General features: G+C 39.2%; 1 protein-coding gene across 4 annotated transcripts in view; it reads right to left on the minus strand.

The window, feature by feature from the left end:
* The window catches only part of slc2a9l2 (solute carrier family 2 member 9, like 2), a 321,644-nt gene that overhangs the window by 290,605 nt on the left and 9,835 nt on the right, over positions 1-21,204 (minus strand). Inside the window, exon 1 of one of the 4 annotated variants that reach the window (XM_037544988.1) lies at positions 9,910-9,928. The exons of the other annotated variants lie outside the window; for them this stretch is intronic. The gene's annotated coding sequence lies outside the window, so the exon portion shown is untranslated. Of the gene's footprint in view, positions 1-9,909; positions 9,929-21,204 lie in introns of those variants that run through there. 4 annotated transcript variants of the gene reach the window in all.

The raw sequence follows: 21,204 nt of genomic DNA on the forward strand, positions 1-21,204 counted from the left end.
CTGCAGGCTGTTCACTGAGCTGTCAGATAACGTAGAACACTAAGTCTCTGTTGAACCACTGATTTCCAGTCCTTGTCCTAGTATAGCTCTCTACAGATGATCTAGTAAAGCAAGGGAAGGCTTAAGCTTAAACGCAAGAGCTTTAACTCATAGCCCAGCAAAAAAATCATATGTATGTACAGTGGGCTTGAAATGTCTGAGACCACCAAACAATAGAACATTTCAGAATATTCACTGGTTTTATAGCTTCAAACCATATTAGAACCGGTATTACTGGTTGTAAGTTACATCATATGTGATGCAAAAGCATTTATGCCGCTTTTGTGTCATATTGTCCTGTATTATATAAAAATCAAAAGCAATCAAAAAGTTCAGGTCACCAAATAAGAAAGTACCGTGCACGATTTTTAAGTCATTGTTCAATAAATGTCAAGCCATCTGTATAACAATTGCTAAAGGTTAAGCAGTGCTTCTGATTAGGAGATACAAGCTGGTTAGCATTAGCTTAAAGTGTTGAAAACCTAGGATTTAGGGAGAGGAAGGTCACAGGAGCCGGAGAAATAGGCGCAGAGCGGATACTTTTAATAGAGGATTTTTGGCTTAGCTTTTCAGCCGCTTACAAGGCAAGCAAAACTATAAAAAGGCTATACATTTTCAGCCGTTTGTGCTGGATCTGTGTCAGGGAGGCTCTCTCTCTCAGAATCTAGACAGTAAATGACACATAGGTGAAAAGTGAATGCCAAAGAAATGTGTCTATTTACAATAAATACCACTTGGTTTGATTTTTTTTTTTAAATACATTTTAAGATGGCACAAATGTCCATATACTTTTTTGCATCACTGTAGCTGTAACATGAAGCGAGGAGGCGGACGCATACACTGAGAGCAAGTCCAGGGTCAGGGTCGGAACAGTCCTAGTCCAATACGAAGAGATTGTGAGACAGACATGACTAACAGAACACAGGCTAAACACAGAGAACTAATAGCAAAAGTGCAACTCAAATAAGCATACATCAAACAAACAAAACATCCAGCAAACAACAATTCAAACAAAGACCTGCAACCAGACAGGGGAAAACACAGGGCTTAAATACATGAGGGTAAACGAGGGACAGGCGGAAACACAGGTGGAGACAATCACAGGTGGAGTCACGAAACAAGAGGGCAGGACTGAAAACCAAAACAAAGAAGCACATGGACAGGACTGGGAAGTAAACACAACAGGAGCACATGGACAGGAGTGGGAGGGGCCAGTTGTGACAGTAGCTAAAGAAGGTGGCACATTATCACATTTTCTATCGCAGTACTGATACCAAAATACCCTCAGTATTGACAGATACTGATACTGATCATTTTTTAAAAATCTACTAAGCTTCAAAAGGAATTGTTTTTAATAGAAGTACTTCACGTAGGATGAGCATCTGAAGGTAAGCAATCATGGCCAAGATATTCAATTGTTCTACTACCCCGCAGGATGAAATACACAGCTAACATCACATTACACATTGTGAGTGTGTGCTGTTTCAGGATTGATTTGTTACAAGACAGATATTCAGTATTGGATTGGTGCCATGCCTACTAGCTAAAGAAAATATAAGCATATAGCCACCAGGTTAGTATTTAACAAATTGAATTGCATCCCTAAATCTTTGCACCCTTGCCTCTAATCATGTCTACTCGTTAAGAAATCTTTCTAAGCTTGATTATGTGGTTCTGACACTGTAATGGCGTACTGTTATCTATCAAAACAGACAGACTGTTAGGTTAGGGGGTTAGGGAACCGATCCTGTGAGCAGAAGGTTGTCAGTTTGATCCCCAGAGCTGACATTACATGACTGAGATGTCCTTGAGCAAGACACCTGACCCCCAACTGCTCCCTGGGCGCTGCGGATAGGGCAAGTGTGCTTACTGCCTGCAGTGTGTGTGTGTGCTCACTATTGTGCATGCAGTGTTTCTGCACGGCTCGGTTAAACATGGAAGTCAAATTTCCCCATTATGGGACTAATGAGGGTCACTTAATCATTATACCAAATTACTTTAGTTTCTCAGTACTACAGTTAAAAAATACTGAAAAAAACAATTAAGCATTTAGACCATATATACTTATAAGGATTATGCTATGTTCTTTTTAATCTTAGGGGATTAAATTAAGATATTAATAAGCTAAATGTGTACAAAATTATCATTAATGAGGTACTTTCTAGTGGTCAGTGACTCAAACCCCAACCTCTAAATTTCAACTTGTGAAAATAATACTTCTCCGGGCGTTCATGGCTCTTTATAGTATCCTTTACTAAAGAACCCTTAAGATTTTTTTAAAGAGTACATATAAAAACTCATATGAATGGTTCTTTGTCTTGTTATGGTCCTATATAGAAACACTCTCTTTATTACAGAAGACTTTTTAAAGGTTGTTTTTTCTTGCAGCATGTCAGTATCCAAGCTGAGATCGGTCCATCACTCAAATGATATCCTTCCTGTGGTGGTCATCTGGTGGTCACTGTTGTCTGACATGCCAAGTAGATGTAGCTGATAAAATGTGCAGCAACAAAAACTCTACATTCAGTAAAAAGACACCTACTGTATATAATGAACCTATATTGTAAGCATTTCTGACAAAATGACAAATGAGCATAATAAACTGGCAACTCGCTGTCCACTTGACGCCTTCTCTGACCTCTATCACTCTACCGGCTCTCTCTCTGAGCTAATAGACCTGAAGTGCAGCTGCTGAACAAAACAACAATTTTACTACATAATGCTCTCACCTTGCTAGCCTCTCCTGTTTGCTCAAAAGATAAAAACAGTGCAGTGACCTCAACATTGTGAAAGTAGCTCACTCTGCTTGTCTACCTGACACAATGAATGTGGCTGTGTGCTTCTGAGAAATTCCACCTAGAGTTTGACTCTCCTTTCCACGCCCCCTTTCTCAAATATACTACAGGAAGCAACCAGAGATGACACTACATTTACTTTTCCAGTACTAATACTGAAAGCTTAAGTATCGCCTAGCAGATCTGATTGTTCTTAATATATTAAGCTTGAAAGTAACCTGCTCAAACGCTCTACAAGCCTACAGTACTGCTTTAATCAGGCCTAAAATGGTCTAAAACTGGTTACAGCTTGAGAACTTTCTGTCTGAGCCTGACTTGACTCAAAGTTTTCAGTCCAACCAATCCAAACTAACCAAACCTTACAAATTTTGTCCAACCTAGTCCAATCTAAACTACATCAGCAAGTCAGAAACTGACTACAGCAAAAGTGTGAGTCCAAGTTCAACATAATACTGTATGACACTGACCTAAATTGCCTTTTGTCACCCAAAGTACTGAATAAAAAGTAACATTTCTCATTATAGTGTGCCATAAAATGACCATTTAGCAACAATAATAGCCATCATAAAATCTTGGATGAATGAAATAAACCCTCACAGAGCAGGTACTGTTTGGGTGGTGGATCAGCACTGCAGTAACACTGACGTGGTGGTGGTGCATTAGTGTGTGTTGTGCTGGTCTGATCTACAAGGTGGACTGACAAGGTAGGAGTGTCTAATAGAGTGGACAGTGAGTGGACAGTGTTTCAAAACTCCAACAGCACTGCTGCATCTGATCCACTCATACCAGCACAACACACACTAACACACCACCAGTGTCAGTGTTACTGCAGTGCTGAGAATGATCCACCACCCAAATAGTACCTGCTCTATGAAGTTTCGGGGAGGTCCTGACCACAGAAGAAAAGGGTAAAAGGGGGCTAAGAAAGTATGCAGAGAAACAGATGGACTACAGTCTGTAATTATAGAATACAAAGTGCACCTAAAATTAAAAAAAAAAATCTGATTTTCAAAATAAAAGGCTTTTTACTATGACGAAAACCTGGGGATGTATTACAGAAACTTTCTATCTTTAGACCTTAGTTTAAATCTGAAATTTCAAGGTAATTTTTTTTTCAATTTCATATCACAGAAGCAAATCCTTTTCTCTTTCTTATTTTACAGTATCTTATCTCAAGTTAGGGAAACCTAAACCATTCATTTGCAGGCTGATGAGTTGTTTGAGATAAATATATTGTAAAATCTGTTTATAAGTAACCAACCACATGTGCACAGCTGAGATGTAAATCCGTTATGGAAAAAAAATGGAAAACAAAACTGTGAGATGAACTTCAAGCTCAGTAATCTTGGACGAAAAAGTTGGGAATGGTTCCAAAGTTCAAGTAGCCTGCTTTCTCTATGCACCTAAAAAAAAGCCATCTTTCAAATATTTAACTCAGCCTCCACTGCCAATATTATATAGTTATTTTATCTAGAGAAACTGTTATCTAGAGAAAATGCTTGAAACAAGCAACATTACTTGCCAGTAGAATAAGACCATTTAAATTTGAATCAAGAACAATTAGAACAATTAAAAATGTCTAGAAATGTGTTTATTTGTCTAATATATTGGATCTATCGAGTTTATTTATGATTTCAATATTACCAATATTTTTTTGTAAACATAATAAGGAAATGAGATATAGATTATGAACTTAGGAACTGGTATTCTGTAATAGCTACTGTCCTCAATTCCATTCTATTGATGATGTCATAGCAATGAATAAACTGATAAAATTGCAGAGTAGGGATGTTTCCATAGTACGGCCCCTCGATTATAACTCTGAGAGATTTTAGAAATGCACAGCATGTGTGGACTGACTGCCCTCTTGTGGATTGAGGAGATATGACATTGACTGGGGTATCTGGTACTGATTGCCTCCATATTTTTGCACCTATTTGAGAAAAAATAAAATTTAATGTTTGAGCCCAGCTGACAGCTGTAGTGAATGAAATCTGAAGGACTGCTACTGATTGTACTGCTGTAGCTGGAAGAAAGCGATAGCAGCCTGTCAGGCACATTGCAGTTCCATTCAGCTGCTTTGCTCTGGCTTCATGTTCCATATTTCAAAGAACACATTTGTCCATGCAAATGAAATACACTGCAAAAGTGTGTGAGAGTGTATTAATGTGTATGTGTGCATGTAGAGCCAATGCAGTTACCCTGAGTGTGTGCACATGGTGTGTTTATAGTTCAATAAGTTAGGTAACACTGTCACTGCCAAAACAGTTGCTACCGAAACATTTGGTAAAGTTTTGGTAGCGTTATGGTTGTTTTGTTAGTGACTAAATGGAATGTTCAATCATTTGTTTTTGCATAAACATAATTAAGGTAGAGGGTCATTCAGAGGAGAAAGATTTTAGTCTAACGGTCAAGTCAGTCAAAAGTCCAAGACAGGTTTTCAACTTGGACTTGGAACCAGAATTATCCATATAACATTTTTTGCTGATACCCATCTATACTGATATGCCGTCACTACTCGCACCACATGAAAGTTTAAGATATCATGCTTATAACTCAGGAAAGAAGATACAGGGAGTTCTCATGTTATCCTGATATCTAGTGCTTTATATGTCAGTATTAAAACACAAAACAAGGTTGAACACAATTGGTCAAATGACATGTTCTGCTGATTTCTGAAAACTTTAAGATGTCTTATGGGGAGCAAGCTTAAATATGGAATCGCTATTTATTTGGTTAATTGAATATATGGGGTGGGCATGCAATATAAAATGTGACCTTACTTTTGTGCAGGCCTTATTTTTCTTTTTCTTTTTCACTGTAGTAAACTGAGGAAGTAATAGTGTGAATAATAATGTTTTTTACCTAGAAAATAAAATAAAAACATATAATTTGACCAGGAACACTCAAAGTTAAGATTAAGAGACCCTTATTAGTCCCACAAAAAAAAAAACAACAGAATAACAGCATATGTCAAATGCACCATGTGCACATTAAGCTGTGCTAATGAGAATCTCTGTCTGTATATAGCAGCACTTAGTGAACAAGTAGCCTAATAGCTAAATTCATTACCTTTTATTGTATCAACATTATGTGATTATTGCCATCTATCAAAAAGCGATCCCCATTGTCTTTCTGGAGCAGTTGTGGGCTGGAGGTTAGGGAACCAGCCTTGCTACCAGAAGGCCGTCGGTTCGATTCCCTGAGGCAACAGTACATGACTGAGGTGCCTGATGTACATTAAATATTCTCAAAATTAAAATGCCATGTATTATACAGGATAGATCATAAATAAGGCCTAAGCACATTGGAGCAAGTGCCCTAAAACAAGCTTCCTCAGTAGGGCGTAAGAGAGAAGACAGATACTTTATAGGGAGTGAGTGGACTTGTGAACCTTTCAAGGCCAAAAAGCCGAGATGGAAAAGTACCAGCATGTGCTTGGCACAATGTTTTTTTTAAAAAAGGATTCAGACAAGACTTGGAGATAATGGTTCAAACAAGACCCTATTTCATAGACATATGAAGGTCAATTTGGATATAATGGTGGTTTTGTGAAACCAGGAGATGACAAAAAGAGGTGGGGCGATGTCACTCCACCTTCACCGAGGGTATAAAACATGTGTACAAACTCTGTATATTTGGGAGTGTCATCCAACGGCCTTTGGAAAACATTCTCCATGCTCAAGAAATAAAGGACCTGCACTTCTGAATTCTGAAGAGTCTTCTCGTATTCGCTCTACAAGCGAAAACTCGTATTAGTTCGTTCGATTCTTTTTATTTTCTTTCAACAAACAAATTGAATTCGTTTTATTTTACAAACCATAGATAAGAACTTAGGTTTGGTGGTCAAACAAGTGTCGAGGAACGACATTTAATGGTGGCCCGTACGGGGAACTTGAGGGGACCCCCGGTTGGCGATATCAGCAGCATCAGGCCGTTGCATTCATTTTGTGGACGAGAGAAAACAACGCTCATTACAAGCACATCCTATATTGAGGTAAGCAGAGCCTTTTTTCATATAAATTCTGCATATTGATGGGTCTTGTATCTCTCCACCACAAAGATTGAAATGCAATGTGTTTGAAAGCTATGTATTGGTATGATTAAAAGTGTTGATGATTGCTTATGCATAACTAAACAGAAGACTCGTTGGAAGAAGAACTGCATGATAAAAATTTTTCAAAAAAAGGAGTAATAGTTGAGAAAACCCAGTCGGATAGAAAAGTCCAAAAATAAAACAAGTCCTGATGGTCTTGGTGAACCTCTTGTTTGAACTTACATAACTGCAGTGTGTGAGGAAAGGGGAGGTGCACGGTGTGAGAACTACGACAAGGCCTCAGTCTAAAAAACATTTGTCTTGTGTGTAATAGAAAACTACCAGAAAACTCTGGCTGTATAAAATAAGGATTAAAAAGAGCTCAGTGAAACAAAGATAAAGTGCACAAGAGTAAAGTGAAACAGAGAAAAACTGAAAAAGCACTGAAAAGATAAATGTTGTTTGTCTTGTTTGTCATTTGTCTAATATGTGGCCACAACTAAAAACTAATCAAGTAAGACTAACAGTATATTGTGAGGCAACAGTAACAACATTGAACAATTTCAGAAGCGTTGTGATCAGGTGGATATTTGTGAAAAGGCAAGGAACAGAAATTATAAAGACAACTAAACAGTTAGAAGGCTATATTGATTGAATTATTGTGGGCATTTCTGTGTCATAGTAAGCTATTGCTTTGTAGATTGTTGACAACTGATGAAAAATTGCTGATTGATGGCATTAGGGCTTTGATTGAAGAGAAAAGGTGGATGCAATGTTGAGATTTCCTTGCAATATTGGGAATAGAGTTCATTACACCTAAAAACTGCATAACATATAAGACCTTGAAAATAACGATCATTGCTGTTGGTACAGTTCATATTAAAGATGAAACTAAGAAAAGAAATTGGCAGTGTACAGAATTGATTAACAGTAAATTATGGCAACTAATAGAGTTTCATAATTTGGACCTGGCCGAAATCACCTTCCCACACTTGAGACTGACAGACAGAATAAAAATGATTTGGAAAAAAGAACTGTTGGCACCAATAATAAATGCACTGTTACGAAGCAGCGTGATATTAGAGGCTACTCTGGGCCTAGAAGTGCTGCCATGGGGCTGGTTTGAGCCCATATGGCTGGAGGAAGCTGAACATAGTCAATGTAGGGAGTTGTCTGCAAGATTGGCCTTAGAAAAAAGGGAGGTTTTCTGGGAGAGAGGGAGAGCTACCTTGCTCCTAGTTGACAGACTTAACCCATTTGGACCAGGCTATGATCATGAACTGCCAAAACAAAAGAATTTGACGCTCAAAAAGTTGGTAGTAATACTACACTGGAAAGAGGGGGCAGTGTTTAACCCTAGCCCAACCCACAGACATACACAGAATGTATCATTTGGAGGTAGTGAGATAAAGATGTGAGGTGAAAGACTGGACAGGACTTGACTGTAGCATGACTGGTAGTATTTAGAATATACACACTTAGTAAAATCTGGAAAGTTAAAATTCACAAGAAAATAATATATTATGTGTTTAGCAAACTTGTGTTCACAGGAGAGACAAGTAAAGCTGAGCAGGGGTGTGGCAGACAAGGAGGACGATACCAGCACACAGACACAGGAGAAAGAGAGAGGGGAGGGGTCACAAGAAGCAGACTGAGGGAAGTGCCTTCGCCCGCTCACACACACACACAGGCTACACTGATCATAGAAACACATTCGCACCCATAGAGCAGTCATAGTCCAGCCAAGTCATACATTAAAATAGTGAAAGAAATAAAACAAATTTTGTCATGGGGAATAAATTAGCGAAATTGGAAAAGACAGAAATCACACCTTACAGCCTAATGATTTCGGAAGGGGTTGGGACCAGAGCAGAACTCAATGAATGCATGAAACGTTGGAACAAACGGACAGCAAAGGCAGAAAAGCAGTGGCCCCTTAGGGGGACATTTGATGAGGAACTATGCCAAATGATACAGGAGATAGAAGAAAAAACATTGCCTCGAACATCAGCACAACAAGACAAGAAATCACGCAGGATAGCTATACTACAAGCTTTTGAAAACCATGCAGTCAAACTTAAAGAGAAAGAAAAGAGATACCGACAAGAATCAATGCAAAATAAGACAGAAGACAAAAAAGAGAGTAGTGAGGAGAAGGCTAATGACAATGACACAGAGAATAGCCAAACAGACAGTGATAGACCCCCAGCATATGCCCCTGAAGCAACAAACACTGGTATGTATCCTATCTTATCAAAATCGGGATGGCATAGTGCTGAAATACAAATGACTGGAGGAATCAAATTTTATCCAAATGAAGTACAAAGAACAAGAGGGGCGACATGCATTCATGACATTTGGTATGGTCCAAATGGTCTATTTGTGGCTCCATTGACCCTGCTATATCTGCTCATTCAGGAAGCTCATGGTCCAACACACGTACCATGAAAAGAAGTGATAAAACAGATAAAAGAGGACTGGTGGTCTCCATATTTGGCTCCAACGGTAGATCACGTTTTGACTAATTGTGCAGTTTGCGTGGAATACAACTACCGAAAGTCCTTAACTGCGCCATTAGGTCACATTCCAGTCCCACGTGGTCCATTTAGACACCTAATGATGGACTACATGGATATGGGGAAGCCAGTAGGCAAGTACAGATATTTGATAGTGGTGGTGGATGTTTTCAGTCGCTGGGTGGAGGCCCAAGCAACAACTAGGGAAACTGCTGACGCAGCAGCCAGATTTTTGTTGAGAGAAGTCATACCAAGATTTGGCATACCCGATAAAATAAGTTCAGACAATGGCCAACACTTTGTGACTGCTGTGATACAGAAAATCGCACAGGCATTGAGAATCAAACGACGATTGGGATGTGTTTATCATCCTCAATCGCAGGGCAAGGTAGAGAGGCAGAATGCCATCATACGTGCAAAAATTGCAAAAATCATGGCTGGCAGCGGCCAGAAAATCAATTGGCTAGATGCACTACTGTTAGCCCTAATGAGCATGAGAATGTCAACCAACAGGACCACTCACCTGACTCCTCACGAAATGTTAACGGGTCGTCCCATGCCAGTGACTTACTTGCGTGGACCTACTTGTGGTCCAAACCTTGAACAATTGCAAAATAAACTGCAGGAGTATGTCAAATGTCTGACAAAAATCCACAAAGAAATCTTCACCCAGGTGAAAGGTGCCACTGAGGGAAGAACCTCCACCATCGACGACGAACGTCTGAAGGAAGTGCTTCCTGGTGACTACGTGTACGTCAAGACCTTTAAGAGAGGCTGGAGTGAACCAAGACGTGAAGGACCATTTGAGGTGATCCTAGCTACGCCCACAGCTGTCAAGGTAAAAGATCGTAAGGTTTGGATACATCTTAACCACTGTTCCAGAGCTCCAGATCTACTGAGACCTGAGGCATCAGCAGGACCAGATCAGCAGCAGCCACACATTGCTGAAGACTCAGGAGCAGAGGACCAGGTCGTAGAAGGACCGAGTGGTGTTTCACGACCCATCACAAGGAGCATCACCAGAGCAACGCCACCAGATGATGATGACTCTGAGTAACGTAAGTTGAGAGTCTGGCTTGCGGTTAGCAAACAGCCCTCCAGACCAACGTATTTTCCTGTCTCACAATTGAGGTGTGAGCCTAGCGCCGCCTCTACAGAGCAAGTATTGACACTAACAAAAACAAACGGAGATTGAACAAGTGATATTGACTTTACACCAACGTACACTGACAAAATGCCAGCTTGGCACCCATTCAGACATCCAGGCCTATGTGGACTGAGAGGAACCACATGTGTGCTAATGCTGTTGTCTGTTATCATTGTGACAATAATTTTGTCCTCAACTGTTTCACACACTGATAATCCAGAAGAGATAATAAACTGCACAAACACACCCACAACACAAGACATATACGAAGGCAACACAAACAGAGTCACAAACCCAAAGCCCTTATCATACAAAAGACATAAAAGAGAAATCTCATTCCTAGAGTATTCCTTGGTTCGTCAAACTTGGAATCTGTCTGATGGCATAGACTGTGAGCGTTTTCTGCCCCGTAAATAGCCAATGTTGGTGTGAGTGGAAACACTTGTCACTCACAGAGGGTCAGTAATATGGTATATCATGAGTGGACATTGATCAGGGATGACGTTAAAGCCTTTCAACGGTCTAGAAACTTGCGTGGCCTATCCAGGACTTTCCAATTGCACACAGAACCAACTGTATCGATCCTGTCGTAGTAACACCCGCAGGACAGACTCACATGAAAGAATGTGCCATGGCTCTAGTACAATTGCATCACATACATTATTCCGACGACTCCAAAACACACAAGACTATCATATCAAGTACAGGAAATGTGGGAAACGAAGTTTCCCATCACAGACACAAGAGGGAAGTTCCACTCTGCTGGACTCCCTAAAACACTCACAATGATACTGACAGTCCGCACATACTGTGATTCACTCATGTGTTTATGAGAAAATTCACCTCAATCACTCACGTAGAGCCATCATTCACAAATGGCAAGCTCAAGAGCTCGATGATTTGGATATGACTAATGCGTCAGTACCAGTATTGATTATGATGCCAAAAGTGAGGTTCTCACTGTGTATGCTACTCAAAATATGTTATATCAGTACTTACAGTTCACTGCTCAAAGAAGCGTCACCACAGACTGCATAGCTTGTTATGCAAAGAAAGGAGTTCCAACCGTCATCCCATTGGGAGGACCGGCTGATTGTTTTGACTTAACCATTTCATGTCCATTGCATTGTCTACTGTGGAGCATGGAGACTCATTACAATACTAAACGACTCCATAATTGCTCCATGTTATACCAGCCTCTTACTCCCCCTCCCCCAATGGTTCAAGATGATGGTTTGCACTATCCATACTGTTTCTTGTCACCATTATGATTACACACGTAAGGGATTGCCCATAGATGTGCACGTAAGCTAAATGCTACAGGATGGGAATTAAATAATGACATACAGTTGCTAGACATAGATTTAACTGAAGGGACAGTTCCAATAGCTAACATGTTTTGGGTTTGTGCAGATGGTAAACAATTGTCTCAATTTTTGGCTCCTACATGGAAGGGATGTTGTGCTCCAATCACACTTTCTGATAAAGTTATGCTCTTACCCATGGACAGCCCTTTAACTCGAGGTAAAAGGGATGTGTCCTCAAGTTGGCTCAAAGATAAACACACAGTTTTAGAAAAACCTACCCTTACATATGCCGGTGTTCCAACTAATGTTCCTAATGAGCATCTGGCAATGTCCCAAAGCAGTACTAAGGCTTGGCTCGTATTCTTTCCATGGATTCAAAATTATAAGAATGCTCAGTGGGTTAACTATATCTGGTACAACCAGCAAAGATTTATGAATTACACAATCGCTGCCATGGAAGTTTTGGGACAACAGATGCTACATCCAGGATGGTGATGCAAAACAGGTTTCGCTATTGATTCTATGCGAGCACCAGATGATGGTGTGTGTGTTTTTTTTGGTGACGACTATTGTACAGACATTCCAATGCACACAGCAGAAGAGGGTAATTTCACAAAAATTATGAAACAACTAGAAATTTACGAGATGAGCATGTATCCAACACAAAAGGCCAGGACTCTGGGTAAGGATGGTTCAATTGGACATTTTCAGGCCAATGGAAAGCTATTTTAATTAGGCTAGGGACTGTATTGTTGATTTTCCTTGTGATTTTGTGTGTGGTTGGTGTTGTGCGGTACCATTTGTTCGTACCATGGTGGAAAAATCTTTTCCAACCTTGCTGGACAATATACTATGATTCGTGCCGAACTGCCTCTTGCACCAACTGAGACTGTTCGTTTTGACCTGTCGCGTTCGACCTGTCATCCATAGCGACCCATCTTAACTGACGAAGGTGATGTGCTGGTAACCTCTCCCTTGTGCCAGCAACGTGTCCCATCTACATGGTGTAATATCACAATGGGCAGAAGAGGACACATGCCTGGATAATCATTTATGGGACAATCATTTAATCATGACCTTATTTTACTCTCATGTTATTCAATATGCCTATCCGCATGTACTCATTTTCATTTTTTCAATATGTTATCCATATGTACTCATTTCATCCATGTGTGCAATGCCATTTGCAAGTACCATTTTGTTTTTAGAAACAGGGTTGTTAAGCTTTGCTGCGATATTTACATATGTACTCCTAGAGATCTGTGTTGTATGATAGATGATAGGAAGCTCTATTTGGTTTAATTGGCATATTGTGTTTAACACTAAAAGACTGGTTTCGGGTGTGAAGAAAAGGCTATAGGCCTGAGCAGTTTGACATGAGCATGTGAGCTCGGGTGACTGACAATTCAGCTGAAGCATGCCATCTGCCCCTGAGAATGGGGATTGAGTTCTGTGTATGCTATCCTTGTGAGGAGTAGCGTAGAACGAGTGTTTGGTTAAAGCGCATGCTGTACCGGTCACTCTCCTGACTGACTCTTTAAGTCACCCAGGACAGGATGTCCATCACCAGCTATTCCAAATTTGTTATTGCCACCCTATTTGGATTGTGTACTGACATACTACTACTGGCTTCCTGTAATATCATACAATATATTGACCTTTTTCATTTGTAGCAGACTTGAGATGTTAGAATTATCTGGGAGGAATGATGTGGATGTGGAAACCTTAGTTTTAGTTTTGTAGCAGTAGCAGTTGTAACCTATATACCACAGTATATCAACCATATACAGTATAGACAATTATTAACGACACATTTTATCCAGAAACATATATCCAATAAGCACTTGACAACATATTATAATCGCATAAAGATACAGAAGATGTATCGTATCGCGACTATTTGTCGCGAAAGGGGGAATGATGTAAATTAAAGATTCTCAAAATTAAAATGCCATGTATTATACAGGATAGATCATAAATAAGGCCTAAGCACATTGGAGCAAGTGCCCTAAAACAAGCTTCCTCAGTAGGGCATAAGAGAGAAGACAGATACTTTATAGGGAGTGAGTGGACTTGTGAACCTTTCAAAGGCCAAAAAGCCGAGATGGAAAAGTACCAGCATGCGCTCTTGGCACAATGTTTTTTTTAAAAAAAAGGATTCAGACAAGACTTGGAGATAATGGTTCAAACAAGACCCTATTTCATAGACCATATGAAGGTCAATTTGGATATAATGGTGGTTTTGTGAAACCAGGACGAGGACAAAAAGAGGTGGGGCGATGTCACACCCACCTTCACCGAGGGTATAAAACATGTGTACAAACTCTGTATATTTGGGAGTGTCATCCAACGGCCTTGGGAAAAACATTCTCCATGCTCAAGAAATAAAGGACCTGCACTTCTGAATTCTGAAGAGTCTTCTCGTATTTCTTAGTTAGTTTGATTCTTTTTATTTTCTTTCAACAAACAAATTGAATTTGTTTATTTTACAAACCATAGATAGAACTTAGGCTTGGGTGGTTCAACAAGTGTCGAGGAGACTGACATGCCCTTGAGCAAGACACCTAACCCACAACTGCTCCTCCGGGTGCTGCAGATAGGGCTGCCCACTGCTCTGGGCAAGTGTGCTCACTGCCTACTAGTGTATGTGGTGCTTTGCTGCATGGACCTGCAACTCTATACCTATGGTCCATGTTATCTTTATCTCATCTATTTTAACATTAACCTTATGAAGTCAAGTACTAATGAAAAACACAGAGTAACTTTTTTGAAAACTTTGTTGCTTTCATGAGATCCTTTTAGTGTGGGTTCACAACTGTTTTATTTCTTTAAATGACACACCAAAAGACATCTGTGCTAATAGCCTCACTTGTGGAAAAATTTCAGAATGTGTTAGTGAGTGAGTTCCATAACTACAATCCATATGCTTTATAGCTGAAATTAAGAGGAAGATGCCCTGTGCAGTGTGCACAGGCTGAAGACTCCTATAACTGGAACCAGTTGTGTCTTCAATCCCCAAATGATTATTACATGTTGTTGAAAGGAAAAGTAATTTAAACACAGTGAGTAAATGCTCCCCTTTTTTTTTTAAATATTGCAGGCATCAATATTTGGAATGAGGCCTACAAGTATTTACACACTATTTTCAATTTAATATAGTCAATAAGAAATTTACTAATCACTGCTTTCTGGTTTTCATTAGGCGTTTCACAAAGTGTGTGTCATTTTTTTTAATTGGGTTTGTATTTATTTATTTATAATCCTCAATCTAATCCATGTCTTTAGTACTATTCAGACGCATTTTGCACTACAAGGTATGGTAATACAGTTAAGTCTACTGTAATGTTTATGGTCAGTTTCACACAGGATAGGATGGGAGTAGTCACTTGTTTTGCACACTGCCTTTGATCCAAAAAAAAAAAATAGAAAACATGTTGAAACATTTAATTTAGCTATTATTTGATTTACAATAACTATATTCCTGCTTTAAGTAATGTACAATATATTTGCCATATCCATTCACTTGGGAGTTTGCAGCCAACAGTCAATATTAATGTTTTAATGTTCATAGTCCTACACTTGAGGTAGGCCAGAACATATCAGATTGTAAACACTTCCTTGAGCACCTTCATACACAACACAACACAAAAACTTCTTTTCCTCAAGATATGATGAAATATTTTCTGACAAAGTGATAAAACCTACATTTTATAGAAAATTGTGCCGGAATCTTTACCACTGTGGGAGTGTACAGTCTGTAAAAATTAATGATGGGACTAAAATCACTAAGAAACTGTGGTTATCATTAAACTACCTCACGTCCCCATGAAAAACAAATCATGTCTGAATGGCACTTGAGTCTTTTAACCCTGAAATTCAATTATTTTTACATTTCTTAAATCAAAGAGCAGCTTCACAAAGTGCAACAGATCTCATCAGTCATGAAACCAAACATATCAAAGCTGTATAAAGCAACTCATAAAGTTTAATTGACAGCTATAATGCAGGAGTTATGCAACTTTATTAGAAATATCATCCATGTGAGAATACGACATCTGATCTTAAATACACCTGTTAAAGTGTGTGAGGAGTCAGAGGTCCCACAGCAAGAAGCTAAAACACACATACATAGCAAACCTGGCCAACACTTTGAAACAACATGTGATCTCTCTCCTCGCTCTCTCACTCTCTGTCTTACAGCCACCCTTTCAGCACAGCAGAACAACAGGTTGCAAAAGTGTTTTAAGAAATAAATGACTTAAAAGATCCTTTAGCTTCCAATTAAACTGTGGTGGACAGTAACAAAGTAAATGTAATTAGTTACTGTACTTAAGTTGTTTTTTCATGTATCTCTACTGAAGTTTTTTCATTTTTGAGTGACTTTTTACTTTTAGTCCACTACATTTCAAAGTAAAATATCTTATTTTTTCCTCCACTACATTTTGAGAATATCCTTGTCGTCCTTTTGGTTTTTCTGTGTTGGTATAAAAACATCACATGTCAAAACAAAATAAGCTCAAGGCAAGAACACCAATCAGGGCACAGCCGGTCATTTTTGTTTGAGGCTTGTTTTGGACCCTGGTTTGGTCAATAAAACCCCGTGCAGCACACGGTTCAATGTCAGCACAGCAGCATAAAATTTTGGGAGAAGTCTTTTTCAACCTAAAATGATGAAACCTAAACATAACTTTTGTTGTAAATAGAGCAGCATATAGAAATATGTTACCCACCATATGCCAGTCGAGACTGGACCTTCCTTTTTTGAATTTACACAAAACATGATTTCCATTTTATCTAAATAATTTTGGCTAGTTTTATGTTTTATGGACAGACCACTAACAGATTCAATGATAGTAAAATGAATTCATTTGTTGATCCTAAGTTTTAAAAGCCAGGTTTGGTTATAAATTTAAAACTTGTAACTTTGTAGCTAAGTTACAAATAAATCTTAAACCAAAACTTTGCTTGTTATTTAAGAGCCACTTAGTTCTACCTAAAGGAAATCATTTGCCTTCAGTGTCATAGGTTTTATTTCTCATGCTAAATCTTAGGTTTCTTTCTATCCATCTGCACATCTGGACACCTTACTGTACATATTGCGCTTTCTGCATACCTTATTGCGCACGCCACACTTTTTCTGGTAGCAATATCTGCACATATTTATTCAGTATTGTCATTATATGCCATTACCTATTAACACACTGCCTCTTTCATCTCAGGTTCTAGATATTATCCCAGATTGTTGTATTTTCCTATTTTTATATATGCCTGTAGATTTTAATATTTATTCTTCCTGTTATATTGTTTACACCCTTACTACTGCTACTGTTGTTTACACCCTTATAACTATCACTGTCCTGTGTTGTTGTACTGCTACTGGCTGCTAAATTCCCTTCGGGATCAATAAAGTATCTATCTATCTACCTATTTATGTATCCATCTATCTAACTTTTGTGCTTTTGATCATTTTAATAGACATCAGCTTCAGATTAATTAAAGGCATTCCATTAAAATGTTGATGTTACAAGAGTACTTCCACTTAAAATGAGTTAATGAAGAAATCGTTGTTATAAAAATAGTAATACGACATTAGAGCCATAATTGTTAGTTTCCATAATTAGTACTTTCCATTTTGATACTTAAGCACATTTGAAGGAAAATACTTTTTTTTACTATTTTTACTCAAGTGGAGGTCTAAAGGGAGGAACTTCTACTTTTACTGGAGTAATATTTTACCTTGAGTATCTCTACTTTAACAGTTTATTCTCTCTACTTTAACTGGGGTTATTAATGGATAGGCAGCCAGATGCATCTTTAGCAGCTCCGGGTGCCCTAGGGAGAGTTAGCACCCCCTCGACTCCGGCGTTAGAGCCCTCACAGCGGGGCGAATGGGTAACGACTCGGCGGTCTAGCCGGAAAGCTAAGGCTAATGCTAACGCTGAGGCCAAAGCTAGCCCACTGGAACACCACGCTCCTCCGATTCGCATGTCAAACAGGTTTGCCCCGCTCATTGAAGCACCCACTGTGAAGCCTGTTAAAAGTACTCTGGTCATAGGAGACTCGATTGTTCGACACGTGAAGTTAGCTACTCCTTTAGGGGCGCCAGCGGTTACAGTTAGATGTTTATAGGGAGCCAGAGCGCCGGACATTAGTGGCAACCTTAGACTCTTAGCTGATAAGAGATATTCGAGGATAGTCATTCAAGAGGTGATTAAACAGGCCCATACGATGTCCGATGCCGTAATCTGCTCTGGCCCCATCCCAATGCGGCGCGGTGCTGAGGCCTACAGCAGGCTTACGTCGTTAAACTGCTGGATGTCCAAGTGGTGTTCCGAAAATGAAGTGGGCTTTATAGACAGTTGGTTGCGTTTTGAGGGCAAGCCTGGTCTTATAGGTAGGGATGGTGTCCACCCCACGTGAGAAGAGGTGCTGCCTTACTTAACCCGAATCCAAAAGTGCAAGCATCAGCATATAGTCTTTTAGTTAGTCGGCAGAGTAGTGTAAACAGCTGCTGACAGTCCCAGAAGGCCGGGACCAGGCTGCAGGACAGACAGGCTAAACTGCACCGTCCGCCTTGAGGCGTCACCCAAGATCAGCTTCTATAAGAGACTGTGGTCTTTTGCGCCAAATTAAATACTAAATTTAATCATAGAAAAACTCAAACAGTCCGTTTAAACTAACCTAATCGACATCATATCCATGTTCTGCATGATGTCACTAACACCTTAGAATCTAAAACTTGGACTACCTTAATATAAGATCACTAAACTCTAATCAGTCGTCGTAACTGAAATTATAGGCGATCATAAATTTGACTTTTTTTGACTTACTGAAACGTGGGTTTAGACCAGATGAATATTTAGCTTTAAATGAAGCCACGCCTGTAACGCTATATAGCCACGCTATAATTATGCACATAGCCAAGATTATCAGGCAAGGAGGTGGAGTCTGTATAATATACCAATATACTCTCGATAATCAGTTCAGAAACAATGCAACACTTTTAACTTCCTTTGAGGTCCTCTCTATTCACGTTACAAATCCAATCACAAAAAAGAAGGCGTTTTCGTTATTTAACATTACAGGCACCAGGGTCATACTCTGAATTTATAAAAGAATTTACTGATTTCGCTGCAAACCTGGCTGTGTGTAATGATAAAGTAATAATTGTAGGAGATTTTAATATTCACTTTGAGAAGGTAGATGACCCACTAAAAAGGCATTTACCTCAATCCTAGACTCTGTTGTTTTATCCAAAATGTAACCGGGCCGACACACTACTGTAGTCATATGTTATATTAGTTTTGACACCAGGTTTTAACATAGCAAGCTTAATATCCTACCGCAAACCACAGCGAATCTCCGACACTTACCTAATTTCCAATGAGCTAGTGACTTAGCCATAACATATATACGTCCCCTCGTTATTCAACAAAGCGCTCAATAAAACCATCTACCGCCATACATTTTATAGAAATCTCCCAGAGTTATCAACCCCAGGTCTCCACTGCATCAGACCCAATGGAAACTAGATTACCTAACCGATTATTAGAAAATAACCTTACAATTCACTTTAGAAATGTGGCCCACTTAAAATAAAAGAATAAGGCAGAAAAGCTCCGCCCCGTGGTACAACATAAAACCCGACCTTAAAACAAACAGTTCGGAAATTAGAGCGGAAATGGCGTCAAACCAAACTGGAAGTGTTCCACTCTGCCTGGAAGGACAGCCTTATACAGTATAGAAATGCTCTCACTAAAGCTCGCCCCAGCATATCTGGCCTAGCTGATCGAGAATAATAAATATAAGCCTAGAATACTGTTTAATGTGATTTCCCAAATCACAAAAATAGCAGGCAGGTACTGAACCAGAAATTCCAGCAACTCTCACTAGTGAAGTTTTTATGGACTTCTTTAATAATAAAATTGAAAATAGACAAAAAATTCAACCCACAGTATCAATTCAAATCCAGCTTGGCTGTCATCTGACTTGGCTGATATAGAACAAAACACAGCTGTAGAAAAGAGCCTGGAAACTTTTTACCCCACTCCCACAGCTAGAGCTAGAGAAGATTATCTCTTCTGCAAATGCACAACCTGCACACTCGATGCAATTCCATCAAAATTACTCAAATAAGTACTGCCAGGTTATTATAAACCCTCTTTTAACTATAGTAAACTCGTCCCTTAGTCTGGGGCCATGTACCCAAAGCTTTTAAACTAGCAGTTATCAAACCTCTGATCAAGAAACCAAATCTTGATGTCACCGTTTGTCTAATTACAGGCCTGTTTCTAACTTACGTTATATCAAAGATCTTAGAAAAAGCTGTGGCCCAACAACTTAAGTTCATATCTATACAAGAACATATATATGAAAAATTTCAATCTGGATTCAGGCCACACCACAGCACTGAGACGGCTCTAGTTAAGATAACTAATGGATCTTCTTCTTGCCTCTGATCAAGGCTACATATCTCTCTTAGTGCTACTTGACCTTAGTGCGGCTTTCGATACAATAGACCACAATATTCTCTTAGAAAGGTTAGAAAACATGGTTTGGAATCACAGGGACAGCCCTATCATGGTTCAGATCTTACCTATCAGAACGTTTATCAGTTTGTTAGGGTAAACAATTTATCTTCCAATTATTCAAAGTGAGATTTGGAATTCCGCAGGGCTCTATTTTAGGACCATTATTATTTACACTATACATGTTACCATTACGGCACAGTTATAAGTAACCATGGTGTAAACTTTCATTGTTATGCAGACGATACTCAACTGTACATATCAGCAAAGCCTGATGACAAATACAGGTTAAAAAAAATATAGGACTGTGGTAAAAGATGTGAAAGGCTGGATGTCATGCAAACTTCCTCCTATTAAACAGTAACAAACAGAGGTTCTCCTTCTGGGTCCAAAATTAGCAAGAAGTAAATTACCAAATTTAATTTTAAATATTGCCGACTTTCCAGCCACACCTGATCAGCAGCAAAAATCTTGGCGTTATAATTGATTTCATATTTATCATTGGATCAACACATAGGCCAGCATCACTAAGACAGCTTTTCTACATCTTCAGAACATTGCCAAGATAAGAAATGCCCTATCCCTGCGTGATGCAGAAACACTAGTACATGCCTTTATTACTTCTAGGCTAGACTACTGTAACGCGCTACTGTCAGGATGCACAAGCAGGAATTTAAACAAACTCCAAATAGTCCAAAACGCCGCAGCCAGGGTCCTTACTAAAACTAGAAAATTTGATCATATTAGTCCAGTAATCATCACTTCAATTGGCTGCCTATTAAATTCCGTATTGATTATAAAATCCTTTTATTGACTTATAAAGCCCTACATGTCTT

The sequence above is a fragment of the Pygocentrus nattereri genome, chromosome 14, assembly GCF_015220715.1.
Source record: "Pygocentrus nattereri isolate fPygNat1 chromosome 14, fPygNat1.pri, whole genome shotgun sequence".
NCBI classification, from domain to species: domain Eukaryota; kingdom Metazoa; phylum Chordata; class Actinopteri; order Characiformes; family Serrasalmidae; genus Pygocentrus; species Pygocentrus nattereri.